Source organism: Dendronephthya gigantea, unplaced genomic scaffold (assembly GCF_004324835.1).
Source record: "Dendronephthya gigantea isolate DGI-Jeju-01 unplaced genomic scaffold, DenGig_1.0 000005F, whole genome shotgun sequence".
NCBI lineage: Eukaryota > Metazoa > Cnidaria > Anthozoa > Malacalcyonacea > Nephtheidae > Dendronephthya > Dendronephthya gigantea.
Genome location: NW_021163015.1, coordinates 303401 through 321369, shown reverse-complemented (window position 1 = coordinate 321369; position 17969 = coordinate 303401). Strand labels below are relative to the sequence as shown.

The window sequence follows — 17969 nt, the reverse complement described above, 5'->3', positions numbered from 1 at the left end:
TATAAAGAAGCAACATTTCTAAAATTGCATCTTCCACGTACTTAGGCCTGGTTCTCGTATGTCGCCGCCAGTCGGCGATGAGTTGTTTGAGATCAGTGACGAAGAAAATTTATACAAAATAGCAAGGCACTTTATTCTCCAGTAATCACCGACAATGGTCATCGTTGACAGTTGGTGACATATATCAGAACCTGACTCCTCCGCAGTCCCTTAATTGGACATTTATAGATCAGTGGTTGGACATTTTTGATCAGTAGTGATATTTATAGATCAGTGACTAGAAAAAGTCTCTACATTATATAATTATAATTATAATTATTTGTTTGCGTAACACCAAAGCGACTGGGGACGAGTCAGTATCAGAACCAGACTTTATACTGCGATAATTCTCTCAACAGCAGATTATCAAATACAATTAGGCTTTCTTCTTACCCTATCCTATATGATAATCCAATTAAGCCGCATTTTCGCTTTCAACATCTTGTAATATAAATAATACAATATATAACTATCGCCAGACTGTACCACTTACGAGAAGTGCCCTTCATTGACTGTTTATATTTGTATAAAGCAAACTGGCTAAATACAGCAGCAATCCATCTCGTTTTTTATTTGATTTTATACTTGTTTACTGTTTTTACTGCATAGCCAAATGTATGGATGTATATATCTGCACCGTGTACTGCTTTAGAGAACGATTTTTAGAAACATCCCGGTTAAACTGATCATCAGTCTACTGTATGTCATTACTCCAAATCATCAACAGAAATGCAATTTCACGAAACTTTATATAGCTTAGGACGAGGATGTCACTCGGTCTAACTTAAAATTTCGTCAAGGTCAGCTGTCAATTACTTCAAGACTTCCAAGTAAACAACCGAAAAATAGTGGGTTAAATAAATGATTATACAAATATAGTTAATTGCTTTGTTTAGAATTCGAAACGCATGCAGTAAGCTGTAGTTTAAAAATAACTTCAAGCTACAAAAACATTCAATCACACTTCGATGACTTCAAGCAACAAAATATGATCACAGTATAAAGGCCGGGAGACACGTGCGATTTTTCTCTTGCGCGAGCAATGCAACAAGTGAGACAACGACTCAAATTTCATTGCGTTGCCAGCGCAAGCGAAGTGGCGACACGTGCAACGAATATGCAGTCGCGTCGCAATCATTAACAAAAAAACTGGGGACTAATCAGTGTTGTCGCCTGTCGGTGTTTTGTTTCAACAATATAGTTTCGATATTGAGGGTGCGAGGCCTTCCAAAGAATAGGGTGCTCACGATAAAACTCTAAAAGTATTTTAACATCATCTGCTGATATTTTCTCTTGGACAATATCGACCAGATCTTGAGACGCTTCGAAGTAATCGTCCATGCTTGTTTCTTGTGAAGATCAAAATTCAAACGAGAAAGAAATGAGCCTGCGCTACAGTAAACTGGCCATAAATAGAGCAATTTTATTGGCTGGTTAAAAAAACCCGCTGCGTTTCTTGCATAAACAATGTGTGTGTCATTTGATATCTTTCGCAACTGTTGCGAAAAGTTCAAGCATTTCAACTTTCCTGCAACAAATGCAGAACGTATCACGTTACAATTGCGTTGCCGCGCAAGATATGCGACACGTGCAATTTTATCACTCGCGCTTGCAACGCAATGAAATTTGACCCGTTGCATTGCTCGCGCAAGAGAAAAATCGCACGTGTCTCCCGGCCTTAAGAGAATCACTTTAAATTTATGTTCCTACCGTCATTGAACACAAGTTTGTGTCCAAATTTACAAATTCTCCAGATCTAACGCCAGAGGATTGTTCTCACACATGACTGCTTTATTTTCTAGCCCACTTTACCAGTCTTCAAATATGCGAACTCCCCAGCGATTTTAAAGCGTGTCGTTTGTGGAATAGGATTTATCACGTTCTATATCGTTGTTTTCCAGCACGCTTTAAAGATCTCGAAATCTCCTGTTCTTGCTGCTAAAAGCCACCCTTCGCTTACACGGAGGCGAACGAATACTAAATCAAGTCCGAACAACAATGGCTCTATTTCCTTTCTTTGTCATGCACGCATTCGCTTGATTGAAAACCCTAAATCCCTACGCATTGCCTCAATAATATGAATATCTTCTAATGATGGGGTGATAAGCTATTTCAAATCCTCGTTAGTGTTTTAGACTCGGCTTCGAAATCCCAAAGTGCCACGAGCAATGGTTGACTGCGCCTATTCATTGTTAATGGCACTTGGATTTAGAAATGATTTAATTTGGGGGCGTAAATTTGAAATACAGGGTGAGTCAAAAAAACCGGACACCTTTAAAATTCAAATTAGCCGGATAGCGGCTGTAATGTGACAGAAGTTGCTTAAAATATTTCATAGGTACAAAGCATATCATATTAATTAACCTAAAACATAAAGTTTGTTCCCATTGGGAGTTAAAATGCATTCTAAGCTCTGTACATACAAAAGAACAGTTTTATCAAATCGTTTTTGTTGATTGTACATGGGAATTGTCATATTCTAGCCATAAGTTCACAGCTAATTTGAATTTCAAAGGTGTCAGTTTTTTTTGACTCACCCTGTTTCCCCCAAAAAAGTCCCCCCTATTGAAATCAATATCAAAGTCCCCCCTATTGGAATCAAAATCATTAAAATGACGATCTGTATAGTGGAAAATAAAAAGGACACGGTGTATTAACTTAAATTCTGACTAATTAATAAGAAGATACACCAAATCTACACACCGACGTGAAGTAATACCGTCTTCATTTCCACAGTTGCACAACAGGAATAAAAATTATGGATTCCTTTTGGTAAAGAAGGTCAGCAAAATTTAAAAGGTATGTAAAACTAATTCAAACTGGGTTTCTAACACTAAAGGCTGATTTCATGCCATGTCCGCTTCGTAGATTTTGCGTATCTTAAGGTCCTTAACATTGGTCAGAAAGAAGTATGATAATGTTTAGCGTGGGGAATGCTTAGCTACTTTTTAGCTTTTTCTCGACACGTAATTTAGTCATTCTAACTGGAGGTTTACGAAATATTAAACCATCTGTATTTATCTAATGGCATGAATAATAATGATCGAAGTTTTTGGCAATAGTGCAATTAATTAAATGAAACATTATATCGAGATGACAGATCGGAATGTAATTTTTTCGGAATGTCATAGATTTTTGAATTATTTTTCAGATCTTTTATCACTCACTAGTAAGGTTGGAAACCGTTTAGTTAGCCGCGTCTATTTCCGAAGCGTTTTGTGGGAATTAACGTCGTTGAATGTGATATGAGGTAAGTTTACATTCTACTTTGATTTTCACGGAAAAGACTACGACAGCTAAGACGGCAAATTAATGCATGAGCAACGAATGTTTGTATATTCATATGACGCAGTCGAAATGGACTTGTAATTGTTTTAGAGCGTGTTCATCGTCGAAAATCTCCGTTGCAATCCCATTACTAACAAAACGTTTCAGAAAAATAAATTGTGCGTTGTATAGCATAGTTTTGTTTATTTAACGACAACTATTTCAGCCATAAATACAACACAGAACTTGCTTCGGAATTAATTCAATACATATTAATAAAATAAATATTTGGTATTTGAGTGTGTTTATCACAATCGTCTATATCAATATGTGCCCAGATGAAAAATCATAACGCATATTGTGTTGTGTTGTGCATTAAAAGATTTAAAACCATGCAGCCGCCATTATAACTATAAATTCTTTCATTCCATTGTGAAAACTTAATGTTATAAGTATTTTTAAGTCTTGTATGCACGCTCTAGCATGTCCTGACCCGAGTGACCTCGGCTCTAAGGTTTGACTACCTATATAGTAAACAGTGGAACCCCTTTTAGTGTATGGAAAAGATAAGACATAATACTACTTGGAACTGGAGTAATGTTTGTACTGATTTTCATATCAAAACTGGTAAACCAATATAGCTAAGTATTCAGTATTTTTTTCAGTGTTTTTTTCTTGTTTTTTATCGTACGAAAACAACTTTGTCTTATAGCCCGTTGAACATGCTTCGTTTTAAACTGCTGGTAATTAATGTCCTGATCTCATGGATCTCATTTGTTTCTCCTGAAAAAAAGGTCAGATAATCTCGATTTTAATTATTTTATTATTTGTTATTTGTTATCTCATCATTCTTCCTTTCTATTTAATTCACTAAACAAAGTTGTTTCACTCGAATCGTCCAAGCGAAATCAAAATGAATTTGTTGATGTATCTTACCAGATTGTGGACATTCAAACAGGTTATGATCCTAGCTCGTGTAGCAAGAAGGAACGTGGTTTGTTAAGATTGATAAAAGATCGTTCAAACAATGATAAACTGTTAATTTGCACTGAACGAAATGGAGTTTATGCCTGGAAAACAGCGGACGGTAATGTCCCGAGTGTAACGTGTTTTGAAAGTTCCAGAATTCTCTGTGAATTCCCGACCATTTTGGTAGTTTTTCTAAAACACGCAAATGAACAAATCGTTTCCATACCAGGTTCCAGTCCCTCTGGCGAATATTTCAACCCCGGCTACGACTGCACGGATATTCTGAATAAGAATTTTGAGTCTCGAGATGGATTTTATTGGATAAATTTGAATCGAGGTGCTCCAAAGAGGGTTGGTGAATTTATTATTGGTCCTTTTTAGAATTTGATTCCGGAGTTTTGATATATTCAGCTGGTTCTAGCCGATGCATTTCTTTTGTAAGTGGAGTAGTTTACAATAGAAATCCGACGGGCAGAAATGGATATATAAATCCCTCCCCTCAATCATCGTCGTAGATCAAGCAGTTCTATTTCCTGCCCATTCTTAATTGCTCATTTTTACCGCAGGTCTATTGTGACATGACAACAGATGGAGGAGGATTTGCGCTGATTGGTAAACTCAACAGTTCTGTAACATGGAAAGTTTCGTCTAAAAACACAACAGTTGATCCATTTGGTGAATCTCAGTGGTCCAGTGATCTCGGTGACGCCCCAGTTCTTGATTTCAGAATACAAATATCAACAACGGAAAACCTAGCCAAAGCAAATGCTCACTGGTAATAATAGATTAAATTTATTGTCTGTTGAAAATCTAATATCAACTCTCCAAACTGCTTTAAGTCACATACCACCACAGCACATAAAGAAAACACCCTCATAAGAAATCTATCAATCCCAATTATTCCATCGCTTGAGTCTTCAATATTCCAGTAACTGAATATTTATGTAGTCGAACCATCTTTCTAAACCAAAATATCTTCCTAAAAATGATTCCTTATCTTGGCAGGTCCTACAGGCTGCGAAATACCCGTCCTCTTAAAAATATCATGATTGTTAATCAGGGGGGTTGTGGAGCAACATCACCAGGAATTGGTGACATCGCTTATGTCAAAGATCTCCGGAGTGAGAAATTGTTGCGACAAAATTTCGCTGCTCACAGTTTGGACTACATCAACACTTTTTTCTAAAAATTGGATGGGTTGGTATTTAGCGTTGTTATTCATTGTCCTGTTTAGAATTTTATTCACAGTTCAACGAACCTTTAATTTTTTGGTATACTTCATTGCTTTTATATTAAAAGAAACGAGCATTTTTCATTTGCTTCGTTCCTAAAATACACAAATCAAATACATTTTCCATTTATTTTCAGGCAATGATGAACGAATGCTTCGAAAAACAATGTCCTCAAGGTTTTGCTTTTCATCCAAAGTTTCCCATTCAAACTGACTCGTCAGGATCTTTCAGGTATAACGTAGCAACGACATTGGGATGTACTTACCGTATCTTATTTCTATACGGGTCCCGGTTTTTAATCAATAGGGCAAACGAGGATGCGGATTTGGAATTAATTTTGGGAACTATACCCTGTCAAAAGGGAAATTGCATTTAACCCCCCCCCCCCGTAATCAACGGTGCTACAATATTTTTGTTAAATTAAACGGAATGATGTATTCCGGATATAATTATTGCTTTTAAAAAAACTTGCTATGAAGGCTTTGTTTTATCGTAACATTATTTACAAATTTGAAATAGAACTGTAGTCAATAACGGTTTTCAGTGTCTTCATTGAATAGAATAGATTGTGCAGCGGAGATGTTTACTAAAGTTGAAATCACATGATGCACGAAAAAACTAACAAATAATTTATTTCGTATTATTTTAACAATTGACGATTTCTGTATATTACAGCTACAGTGTGGTGAGCAAAGCATCTGGAATCAGTCGCAATTCAACCGCATTTATCGGCTGTGATAAAGGAGTGGTACATCAACAGAACTGTTGTCATTCCAGACTTTGTAGACTTTAAATTCTCTGAACCGTGCATATATTTTGGATACGTTAGCATTTTTAAACAAGACTTCGAACTGGCTTTGATGGCTTATAGGCGGAAAAACCGAGACTTCTAGTTATGATTAAGCGTTTAGTCCATGTATGCACAAATATTTATTCCAAGGTGTCAATCTCAATTTTAGTGCTGCAGTTGTTTTAGTCCACCAGATAGCACAGACGATTTCTGTGGCACCGATTGTAAGGCAAAACCTGGCGCAAATGTGGTAAAGAATGTTCATTCATGGTTCTGGGTGAGATCATCTTCTCCAAAGAAAGTTTGGAACAAATGCATGGATTATAAAGTTTCTGAAACTAACGGAGACGAGGTCTGGTACAAGTTGGTTGGTCAAAACGTTGTCCCCAAGAGAGTAAGTCAGCACCAATATTGCTTCCTTGTCCGTGGCAGAGATAACTGACTTATAAATATATCCATAGAATGTGTATGTTTTGGAAGGCACTAAAATGTGAGCGTTGCAAATGATTATGTATTACTTCCTTTTAGGGTCGTTGTTTCACAAACGAGCCGCTTTTATATGACGGAGTAAGTAATAGCATGACATAATAGTAATAATTCTATCCTCTGGTCCATTCCAATCTAATTTTGAATCATGAAATATTTTTGTGCTTTCTATTGTACCTTACTTTCTTCTTATAAAAAAATTTCTGAATTTTTCATTTTTGTCTCAGATTATAGTTGTTCCTGATAATGGAAGTGATAGTAAAATTCCAACAGCCTCAGGAATATTAAAATTTCGAAAGGACAATCAAAAACTTTATGTAAGATCAAATGAAAGATGGAATGCGATTGCAGAAGAGAAAAAAGTAGTCGTAATATTTATAATTTGTAACCTCATGCACTAGCAAAGCACCGCGCGAGGGTATTTATTCCGCTCGGAGATTAGGAATTACACTCGGGAATTGTGACGGCACATAGCGGTCTGCAAAGTTGTCCAAATTCTATGTCATGGCCGTTGGATGGCATTGTTAATTACGCGCGTGCGCGAAATTTGATTCGAAAAACACTTTACAAAATAAAATAATCAAAATTATTTATTTTTGAGCAATACCTATGAGCGATGAAAGAGAGAAAGATATATAATCGATAAGCCTCCTAGTGTTTTAAACAATTAAGTGTCTCTGTTTATTCCGTATTTGCTGTCATTAAAATATACAGTTCACAGTTATAGTATATGAGCTTGGTATGTCGTTTTGCAAAGACATAACCGATGAACTTGAAATGTCGGCTGCAAAACGCCAATATATTCGCCGAATAAATATTCGAAGAATAAGTACTAATATTATACCTCAAATTTAAACTGGCCAATAAAAAAAATATTTCTACCAAGTGACGAGGAGATTTTTCATGCTAGGCGTGTGGCATTAAATTTGTCACACTCTTATATTAGATTTACCTCACGCGACGTCTCGCGAGGACTGCACGCACCCACTCAAAATAATGATATTTTCCCTCGATGCTCTCAGGAAATATCATCATTTCGGGAAATATTTCGCCAAATCCCCCTCACTTCAGGTCTATAAAATAATTATGAATAACATCTGACATTTAGTCCTCGAAGATTTTGCACTGTTTTGATGTTTTCAAGGTTGAACACTTATGCAACTTTATTATTCGAATAACCTGCACTCAAATATCACCTTTATTGATATGAACCAAATTCACTTTTGTCATTTATAGCTTAACTTCGCCATTGCTAAACTTACTCAACAACGAATTGAAGCTTATGAGTTCACGGCAACCAGGTATATAATCCATCGTAATTATCGCTACTCTGGTTTTAGTAAATGAAAGTAATCACCACACAAAGATTAACTTTCACGACCCAACGTTTCGACACTCCGGTCTAGTGTCTTCATCAGGGGTGATCTGATGTTGAAACTCGGTTCCTTATGTACTCTCAAAATGACGTCATCTATTAATCAGATGTAAATACTCTTTTGGCAAATAGCTTCCGTCATCCCTATTAAGGGCACAAAGACTCGCATTAATATGCCAGGCTTCCAAACAACGCCTTTGTCCATAACGATCATTAGTGGTAATGACTTTTGAATCGTTCCACCAAATGTTATGGTTAGTTCGACACACGTGTTCCGCCAAGGCTGATTTTGAACTGTTTAAGGCCCCGTTTACACTATACCGGATTCGCTTGTCACGATATCTTCGTTTGCCTTTAAAGAGCAATGGTTAGAAGCAAATGCTTATTAGTGTGGTAGATTTGGTATATTTATTTCTATCTCTTACAGTAAAATTTTTCTCTTTCTTTTAATAACTACAAAATGTGACCCACTCCGGAAGCAATCCGGTATAGTGTAAACGGGGCCTAAGTTCGATACGGCCTTTTGATGTTCTTTTAAACGTGTGCCGAACTGGCGTTTTGTTTGACCTAGATATTCTTTCTCGCAATCACCACATGGTATAGAGTATACAGCATGAGTTTTTTGTTTAGTCGCTACGCGATCCTTGGGTTTCGCGAAAAGAGAACAACTATCCTCGAAACTTTTTAAATGATTGTCTAAAATCCCCTGTCTCGACTAGATGCAATCCCTCAGAGGGTGATTCCTCAAAAACAGGTTTTGCTATAGTTCCATACATTCAGGGAATTGCAGAACAAATCAGGAGGATCCTGAATAATTGTGGTATAAAAGTTGCCTTAAAACCCTTTCAGACATTGGGACATATTTTCGCGAAACCCAAGGATCGCGTAGCGACTAAACAGAAAACTCATGCTGTATACTCTATACCATGTGGTGATTGCGAGAAAGAATATCTAGGGCCACTAACTGTGGTCAAACAAAACGCCAGTTCGGCACACGTTTAAAAGAACATCAAAAGGCCGTATCGAACTTAAACAGTTCAAAATCAGCCTTGGCGGAACACGTGTGTCAAACTAACCATAACATTGGGTGGAACGATTCAAAAGTCATTACCACTAATGATCGTTATGGACAAAGGCGTTGTTTGGAAGCCTGGCATATTAATGCGAGTCTTTGTGCCCTTAATAGGGATGACGGAAGCTATTTGCCAAAAGAGTATTTACATCTGATTAATAGATGACGTCATTTTGAGAGTATATAAGGAACCGAGTTTCAACATCAGATTACTCAACAAGTCAGTGCTGCCGTCGCTAAACTTACATCACGTTTGGATAAGTTGAATCGGACAGTGGGAATAAAAGGTTCTAACGACTAAATGTTATAACGTGACTTTAAATAGATATAATACGGTGCCGTAGTGCATTCAGTCTTGAACTAAAACTTAGGAGAGCTTTTGCTAATATTTTGACAGCGAGTTGCGCCAATTTCTATAAAACCGGAGAAAGAAAAGATGGTGTTTACACAATAGATCCTGATGGCCAGGGACAGTTTCAAGTCAGATGTGATATGAACACAGACGGGAGTGGTTGGCTTTTGTTTCAATCATTTTCATGACTAAAGTCTTTTCACCCATTTCAACCTTCCATCTTAGTTATATTTGTCTAAGATGTAGATTTGGCATTACGATTTTAGAACGAGGTCTAATAGCACAGACGGATTACTTTCCAGAAGCGCCCCATTAGAATTTAAATAGTGTTGTAGAAAATTTTAAAAGATCACTTTCTGTTTTAAATGTTATTCATTGAGAATTATTCATTATATTCCTAAAAGGTGACGCAGGTGATTCTCTTTATTATCACAATCAAATGCAGTTCACTACCAAGGATAGTGACAATGATGCAAGAAGTGATAATTGTGCTACGAGATGCAAAGGAGCTTGGTGGTACAACAACTGTTATTTTTCAAACCTCAATGGCTTGTATCTGGGTGCAGGTCAGACTAGTGACACGGGAATAAGCTGGTACTATTGGAAACGTTCATGGTATTCATTTAAAAAGACAGAGATGAAAATTCGTCCAAGCCAGTTTTAGGATAAAGCACTTTAATTGCTGAAAACGTGAGTTTGAGGATGTTTTTTGAATCCCAAGTTTCAAATTGATTATTAGGTGATTTAAATCTGAATTAATTAATGTCGCATGCAGTATTTTAAATGATTATTTAAATAATATTAAAGGTGAGTTAGGCCTATTTTCCCCCTCAACCGTATCGTAGCGAAACGTAGCGTATCTCATTGTTTAAGTCATTAGTTCTGGTTGAATACTCCATAAACATAGAAATACCATGACGCTACGTTACGCTACGTTACGAACCCGCGTCTGGGTTCTGCTCAAGACAATGAGTAGTCTACTTGTTTCAAAATTGCTCAAATTTCTTATGTTTTGTAAAAAACTCTCTCTCATATTCATTTAAAAGTTCAGCGAACTAAAAGCGTGTCAAATATTCTGAAAGTTATTGATATTTTAGGAAATATATACGGATTGGAAATGTAAGCAAAGCGTTTGTTAACATTACGGCCGGACTGCGCCCTACCTTTAAGTGATGGTAATTAATTAATGAATAAACAAAACGCCGGCATTACTTGTTGGACACAATCATGTCGTGTTGTGGGAAACCTATAGCGTAAAATAATCCTTTGTGGTTACCCTGGGCGTGGGAGGATATTATATGGTGATTTACAGTTGGTGTACGGTATTTAGTAGACATTTCTTGTGACATCGATGTTCTGTTAAATTCATGCATGGATCGGTGCGATTCTTGATGAGAAATGAATAATTTTCATGAAAAGTTTACAGTACTGTAGTGCATAGTTTCTGCTAAATAAAATCGAGGTGACAACAGCGTTAACGAAGTTCGCCTTATAGCTATATACATGTGTCGCAGAATTCACTGGCTTCGTTCAGTAAATTGACCTGCACACGCTGGTTTTACTTTTATCTTTAATTTACAACAATTTCACATAACAACTCTCGTACAACAATCTAAACAATCTCAAAACGCTCTAAAACAATCTCCCTATAATACAGCTCTACACATTTACTTATAGTCCCGGTTCGGAAACCGTTCGATCGGACGTACTTCGTTTACCTTGGACATCGTGCCCGTTTCGATACATTTTGGCAAAAACAGTCAAGGCTAATACATTTAGAATCGTTTCCTGTTATTTTTCGTTATTTCACATTCATCCTGTTCGTTCCATTCATTATATAGTAAATACATTTATCGTTCACATAAACACACTGACAACCACGCACATTTTACTGATTTACTAACATATACACACAATATTTCCAACAACATGATCTAACTACCAGTGAGATAAATGTAGCTAGGTTTCGTTACAATTTGAATATAATTAAGAGACTCCATAAAAAAGCTAAGTGGCTGACTTTAAGTTTCATTAAAATAATCAATATTGAAGTGATGCCAATTTTATGAACATTGAGGAGGAATGCAATTTATCCATATATTGCAAAATATTAGTATTACATGTGCTTTCGATATTCAGGCGAGTTCTAGTTGGGCCTTGATAAAATACATCGTTTATTCAAATCTGGCCAAAATGTTCTAAGAATTGATTTGATGGATTCCAATGGCGCTGAGGCTTTCGCTAAATACGGAACGTTTAGTGTTGCTGATAAATCAGACAAATACAGATTGAAAATTGGCAGTTATTCAGGTAAAACACATCCTGCTTGGTGGGTTATTTATACCATACACATAATTATGAAAGTTTTAAATTATACCATATATTTAATCGATATACGCTTTTTTATAGCTAATAACACTACCACCAGGGACAAAGACAGAATTGGCCAATCAAAGTCGTATATTTCTGGGTTAACTAGGATTTAACTATGCAAAATGTATTTAAAGAGTTTTACACAAGCGGACCCAGTTTTGATTTTACCATAATTATTTATGCCTGGTTTTCAGGTTGCATGAAACCATGCTGGCATAATATTCTTCTGCATTCTATTCCGTACGATTGCGCTTCCTGGTATTTTTAGGGCAAAAAAATACATGATTGAAACTTCCAAGTTTAACAAGGTTAATACACCTCAAGATTATACCTTTCGTCATTAGCAATGTTGAACTTCATTTACATTTTGTTAATTAAACGAAGGAAACTCGTAACTAAAGATATGTATACAAAAGACATATATACAAGAATGTCGGGCCTTAATTTTGACGATCTGACAACTAAAAACAGATCATTATATATAAGTAAAGTGCTAGTAGGTACACCACATTAGTTTTAACACTGTTAAGTATTTAATACTTACGTGGTATACATACTTTATTGAGTTATTATGTTCAAGTTATCATGTTAGCTTTATTAAGTTATTGTGTTCAAGCTTTACTATCTTAGTTATCGTTATCAAGTTTTATTAAGCTTTATTGAGTTATTTAATAAGTTTTATTATTTGTGAAGTATTTAATACTTACGTGGTGTTCCTACTATTTTACTTTAAATTATTTTGATGTCACGGTGCAAAAAGGTCGTTATGAATGATTCGTATTGAATTTTTCGACAAATCTTAATTAAGAAAAAGTTGAACTCATTAGATACCTTTTTCAAGAATTTTCACTTATTTAAGCCTCGCCCGCATTCAAAAACTCATTAAAGATTGTTTTCCATCCGGATTCATTGCAAATTTCCACCATAGATCGCCGGACAAAGAATAAATTTCGGATAAAAAATCACTAATCGAACGATTCAAATAGCAAAGACAAAAAACTTCATGGGAAAATTACTATATATCACTTTCTGTTTTAAAATGTTATTCACAGATAAGTCAGTTTAATTATATATTCGTAATAGGTGACGCAGGCGACTCCTTCGCTTATCAGAACCAGATGCAGTTCACTACCAAGGATAGTGACAATGATGTTGATAGTGATAATTGTGCTACGAAGTACAAAGGAGCTTGGTCGTATAAGAGCTGTTATTCTTCCACCTGTTATTCCTGCACCCAGGTACAGGCCAGACCGACGGCGCTGGGATAAACTGGTCTGGTTGGCACTATTTTTCAATTAAAAAACGGAGATGAAAATTCGTCCAAGCCAGTTTTAAGGTTAAGCCAGGGACACAATTATACTTACTGGCAAGAATATAAGTTTGAGACTTTTTCTGAATCCTAAACATAACAAGATAAACTTATTTTCGATTGGTTATTATGTGATTTTAGTCCGTCAAAAATATTATTTTAATTAAATAATTAATGTTAAGCCTATATCGAACGTTTGCACGAAACAGTTGAACGTCTTTTTTTATTTTTTTTTTTACATTTATTAATTAATATTTAATATTGAAATCGCAAAAATTTTCAGCCTATTGCAATTAAGCACGTTGAAATAGTTAGTCTCATTTTTCCCTGACAAATCTGACAAACAAGGTCAATTTAAAAGTTTCAATCCATACATATTTTGCGAGTAGCACTATAACCCCGTTTGTGGCATGCTATGCAACGTCTAATTCACGAACGAAACCCGAAAATGGCTGTGTGGATATACCTTCTCGAGAATCTCGAGAATAAATTAGCTCAACAAATGTAGAAAATCAGAGAAAACGTATTATATTCTCCCACTGCATGAATGTACGATCCAAAATCTCACTTTCTTACTATAACGCAGTTCAAAACAGCAAGTACTCTTTGCAGAAACGGAAACAAAGTTGAAGGCAAGCTGCGATAAGGTGTGTATAAAGAAGCAACATTTTTAAGACAGTTCAGTTAAATTTGAATAAAGCAAACTCGCTAGCTACAGCAGCAATCGATCTCGTATTTTACTTGTGTTTATACTTGTTTATCGTTTTTACTGCATAGCAAAATGTATGGATTTAAATATGAGACTGCTTTACAGAACAGTTTTAGAAACATCCCAATTAAACTGTTCATCAGTCTACTGCATGTCATCACTCCAAATCATGAATCGAAACTTTATATCGCGAGGCATACAAAGATCGATTCAAAACATCCAGAGTCAATTAATTTAATCGGCTTCAAACATTCGTTTAGTCGCATATGAGTCGCTTGGCTGATCGCGTTCATTTTAATCTGGAAACTTAATTGTCATTTTTTAGTTTGGTATCAGGTAAGATCATATATTACTGCTATTAACATGGCATGAAAATTAAAAATTGCTATACAGCGTTGCAGTGTTAGGGTTTTCTGTACAACAAAGAACATCTGTGTATTTATATAACACAAAAGATTTGTTCTAGAGCTTGCTTTATTCAGATATACGGGTGACGTCTGGTCATAAATCGTCAAAAATTAATCTATAAAAATGCTGTTTATGCTTACACAGCATAAAAAAGCAGGTTGAAACGTTTCCAACTTTCATTAAGTATGTATTTACTTTTCGCGCTTAAATCAACTTGCAACTGCTAGACTTATAAGAACGATAAGTATGCATTCTCCAACAGCCCCACTTAGTTGACTCTAAGTCCCAACTCGGCCCCTGAATCCGTATTCGACATGCATTTTTCATTCCAATTTCCTTTTCCCGCGAATTTGATACAGAGTTCCTATACAGAGTTATGTGTCTGTGGCTCTCCTACAGATCGAATTGAAAAAACGAAGGCTCTTGGCTCTCTTTTAATATTGAGTTGGGCGCAAAAAATATATATTCCAGAGCTTATGGTAGTATTGCGTCTAATCCCAACTTTTTAAAGCAGAAATACCAGCGAACATTCAGAAGTCAGCCATTTCAATCATTCCATAAATATGAGATCCAGGCTAATTTTAAGTGAACCGATTTCAATAAGTTAGTAAGCCCCGATCATCATATTTCTTTCTAGTCATGTATTTCACATTATGGGCAAACAACTCTCTGTTTTAGCGCGCTGAACATGTTTCGCTTCAAACTGCTGGTAATCAATGTCCTGATCACGTGGAACTCATTTGTCTCTCCTGAAATTAAGGTCAGATGATTTCAATGTCAATTCTTGATTTGTTAATCCACCTGCAGTTAACCCTGCAAATAGTACTCTGAGCATGCGCATTTGTTAAAAACGTTGCTCACCTGCAAATAATACTCCGAGCATGCGCGTTGGCTTCAATTTTGTAAACAGTAATAGCGACTCGCTTTGCTGTACTTTAGGAAAATGAGTTGTATTGCTTACTCGTAGAAAATACGCGGAAAATACCCAAAAATAATAAAATAAATGAATGATAAAAGAATTATTGAACTCGGTTCTCGCAAAATATCGTGATTTGTCGGTGGCTTGCAGAATAATTGGATCTGCTCGCCGCCGAGAAAACACGATATTTTGCTCGACCTCGTCCAATAATTAATTATTATCGCCTCATTATCGATTATCTCTAGTATCGTTAAAGTTAAATCAAAATGAACTTGTCGATGTATTTTGACAGATTGTGGACATTCAAACAGGTTATGATCCTGGCTCGTGTAGCAAGAAGGAACGTGGTTTGTTAAAATTGATCAAAGATCTTTCAAGCAATGATAAACTGTTAATTTGCGCTGAACAAAATGGAGTTTATGCCTGGAAAACAACGGACGGTAAAGTTCTTTGCGTAACGTGCAAAAGTTCCAGAACATTCTGTCAATTCCCAACACTTTTGTTTAGTTTTTCGAAATCCCGAAATGAACAATGATTTTATTTCTAGATGCCAGTCCCTTTGGCGAATATTTCAACCCCGGCTACGACTGCACGGATATTCTGAATAAGAATTTTGAGTCTCGGGATGGATTTTATTGGATAAATTTGAATCGAGGTGCTCCAAAGAGGGTTGGTAAATTGATTATTGGTCCTTTATATATTCAGCTACATGGTTCTAGCCGATGCACGTGGAATAGTGCACAATAGAAATCGGACGGGCAGAATTGAATGTATCAATATTCCTTAGCCACTCAATTATTGTTCTAGTTACGCCCTAGATTAAGCAGTGCTATTTTCTGCCCATTCTTAATTGCTCATTTTTACCGCAGATCTATTGTGACATGACAACAGATGGAGGGGGATTTGCGTTGATTGGTAAACTCAACAGCTCTGTAACATGGAAAGTTCCATCCAAAAACACAACAGTTGATCCATTTGGTGAATCTCAGTTGTCCAGTGATCTCGGTGACGCTCAAGTTCTTGATTTCAGAATACAAATATCAACCACGGAAAACTTAAAGCTAAAGCAAATGCTCACTGGTAATAATAAATTAAATTTATTGCCTGTTGAAAATCTAATATCAAATCTCCAAGCTGCTTTGAGTCACATACAACCACAGTATATCAAGAAATCACCTTCATAAGAAATCTGTCAATCAAAGATCAAATTATTCAATCGCTTGAGTTTTCAATATTCCAGTAACTGAATATTTATGCACTCAAACCATCTTTCTAAACCAAAACATCTTCCTAAAAATCATTCCTTATCTTTGCAGGTCCTACAAACTGAGAAACACCCGGCCTCTTGAAAATATCATGATTGTTAATCAGAGGGGTTGTGGAGCGACATCACCAGGCATTGGTGACATCGCTTATGTCAAAGATCTCCGGACTGAGAAAATCGTCGCGACAAAATTTCGCTGCTCACAGTTTGGACTACATCAACACTTTTTTCTTAAAATTGGATGGGTTGGTATTTAAAGTTGTTGTTGATTGTCCTGTTTAGAATTTTATTGATAGTTCAAGGATCCGTTTGTTGGTATATTTTATTGCTTATATATTAAAAGAAACGAGGATTTTTCATTTGCTTAGTTCCTGAAATACACGAATCAAATAGATTTTCAATTTATTTTACTTTCAGGCAATGATGAACGAATGCTTCGAAAAACAATGTCCTCAAGGTTTTGCTTTTCACCCGAAGTATCCCATTCAAACTGACTCGTCAGAATCTTTCAGGTATAACTTAGCAACGACATTTGGATGCACTTACCGTATCTTATTTTTATACGGGTCCCCGTTTTTGATCAAGGGGGCAAAAGGGATGCTGATTTGAAATCAATTGTAAAAACTATACCCTGTCAAAAGGTAAAGTGCACCTTACAACTTAACGGTTCTAAAACATTTTTGTTAAATAAAACGGAATGATGTATTCCGGATATATTGCTTTTAAAAAAACTTGCTATGAAAGCTTTGTTTTATCGTAACATTATTTACAAATTCGAAATAGCAACTGTAGTCAATAACGGTTTTCAGTGTCTTCATAGAGTAGAATAGATTGTGCGGCGGAGATGTTTACTAAAGTTGAAATCACTTGATGCACGAAATAACCAACAAATATTTTTCCACAATTTCTGCATATTACAGCTAGAGTGTGGTTAGCGAAACATCTGGAATCAGTCGCAATTCAACTGCATTCATCGGCTGTGATAAAGGAGTGGTAGGTCAACAGAACTGTTCTCATTCCAGACTTTGTAGACTTTAAATTTTCTGAACTATCCATATATTTTGGATACGTTGGATACTTTTTAAACAAGGCTTCGAACTGGCTTTGATGGCTTATAGGCGTAAAAAGCGAAACTTTTAGTCATGATAAAGTGTTTAGTCCATGTATGCACAAATAATTCAATCCAAGGTGTCAATCTCAATTTTAGTGCTGCAGTTGTTTTAGTCCACCAGATAGCACAGACGATCTCTGTGGCACCGATTGTAAAGCAAAACCTGGCGCAAATGTGGTAAAGAATGTTTATTCATGGTTCTGGGTGAGGACATCTTCTCCAAAGAAAGTTTGGAACAAATGCATGGATTATAAAGTTTCTGAAACTAACGAAGACGAGGTCTGGTGCAAGTTG

General features: G+C 36.1%; 2 protein-coding genes across 2 annotated transcripts in view; both read left to right on the top strand.

The window, feature by feature from the left end:
* The first annotated feature begins 2783 nt into the window (after window positions 1-2783).
* The window catches only part of LOC114516308, a 47297-nt gene continuing 32111 nt past the window's right edge, over window positions 2784-17969 (top strand). Inside the window, exon 1 of the mRNA XM_028535740.1 lies at window positions 2784-2838. The gene's annotated coding sequence lies outside the window, so the exon portion shown is untranslated. The remainder of the gene's footprint in view (window positions 2839-17969) is intronic.
* The window catches only part of LOC114515850, a 39327-nt gene continuing 36430 nt past the window's right edge, over window positions 15073-17969 (top strand). The window contains exon 1 of the mRNA XM_028535172.1: window positions 15073-15141. The gene's annotated coding sequence lies outside the window, so the exon portion shown is untranslated. The remainder of the gene's footprint in view (window positions 15142-17969) is intronic.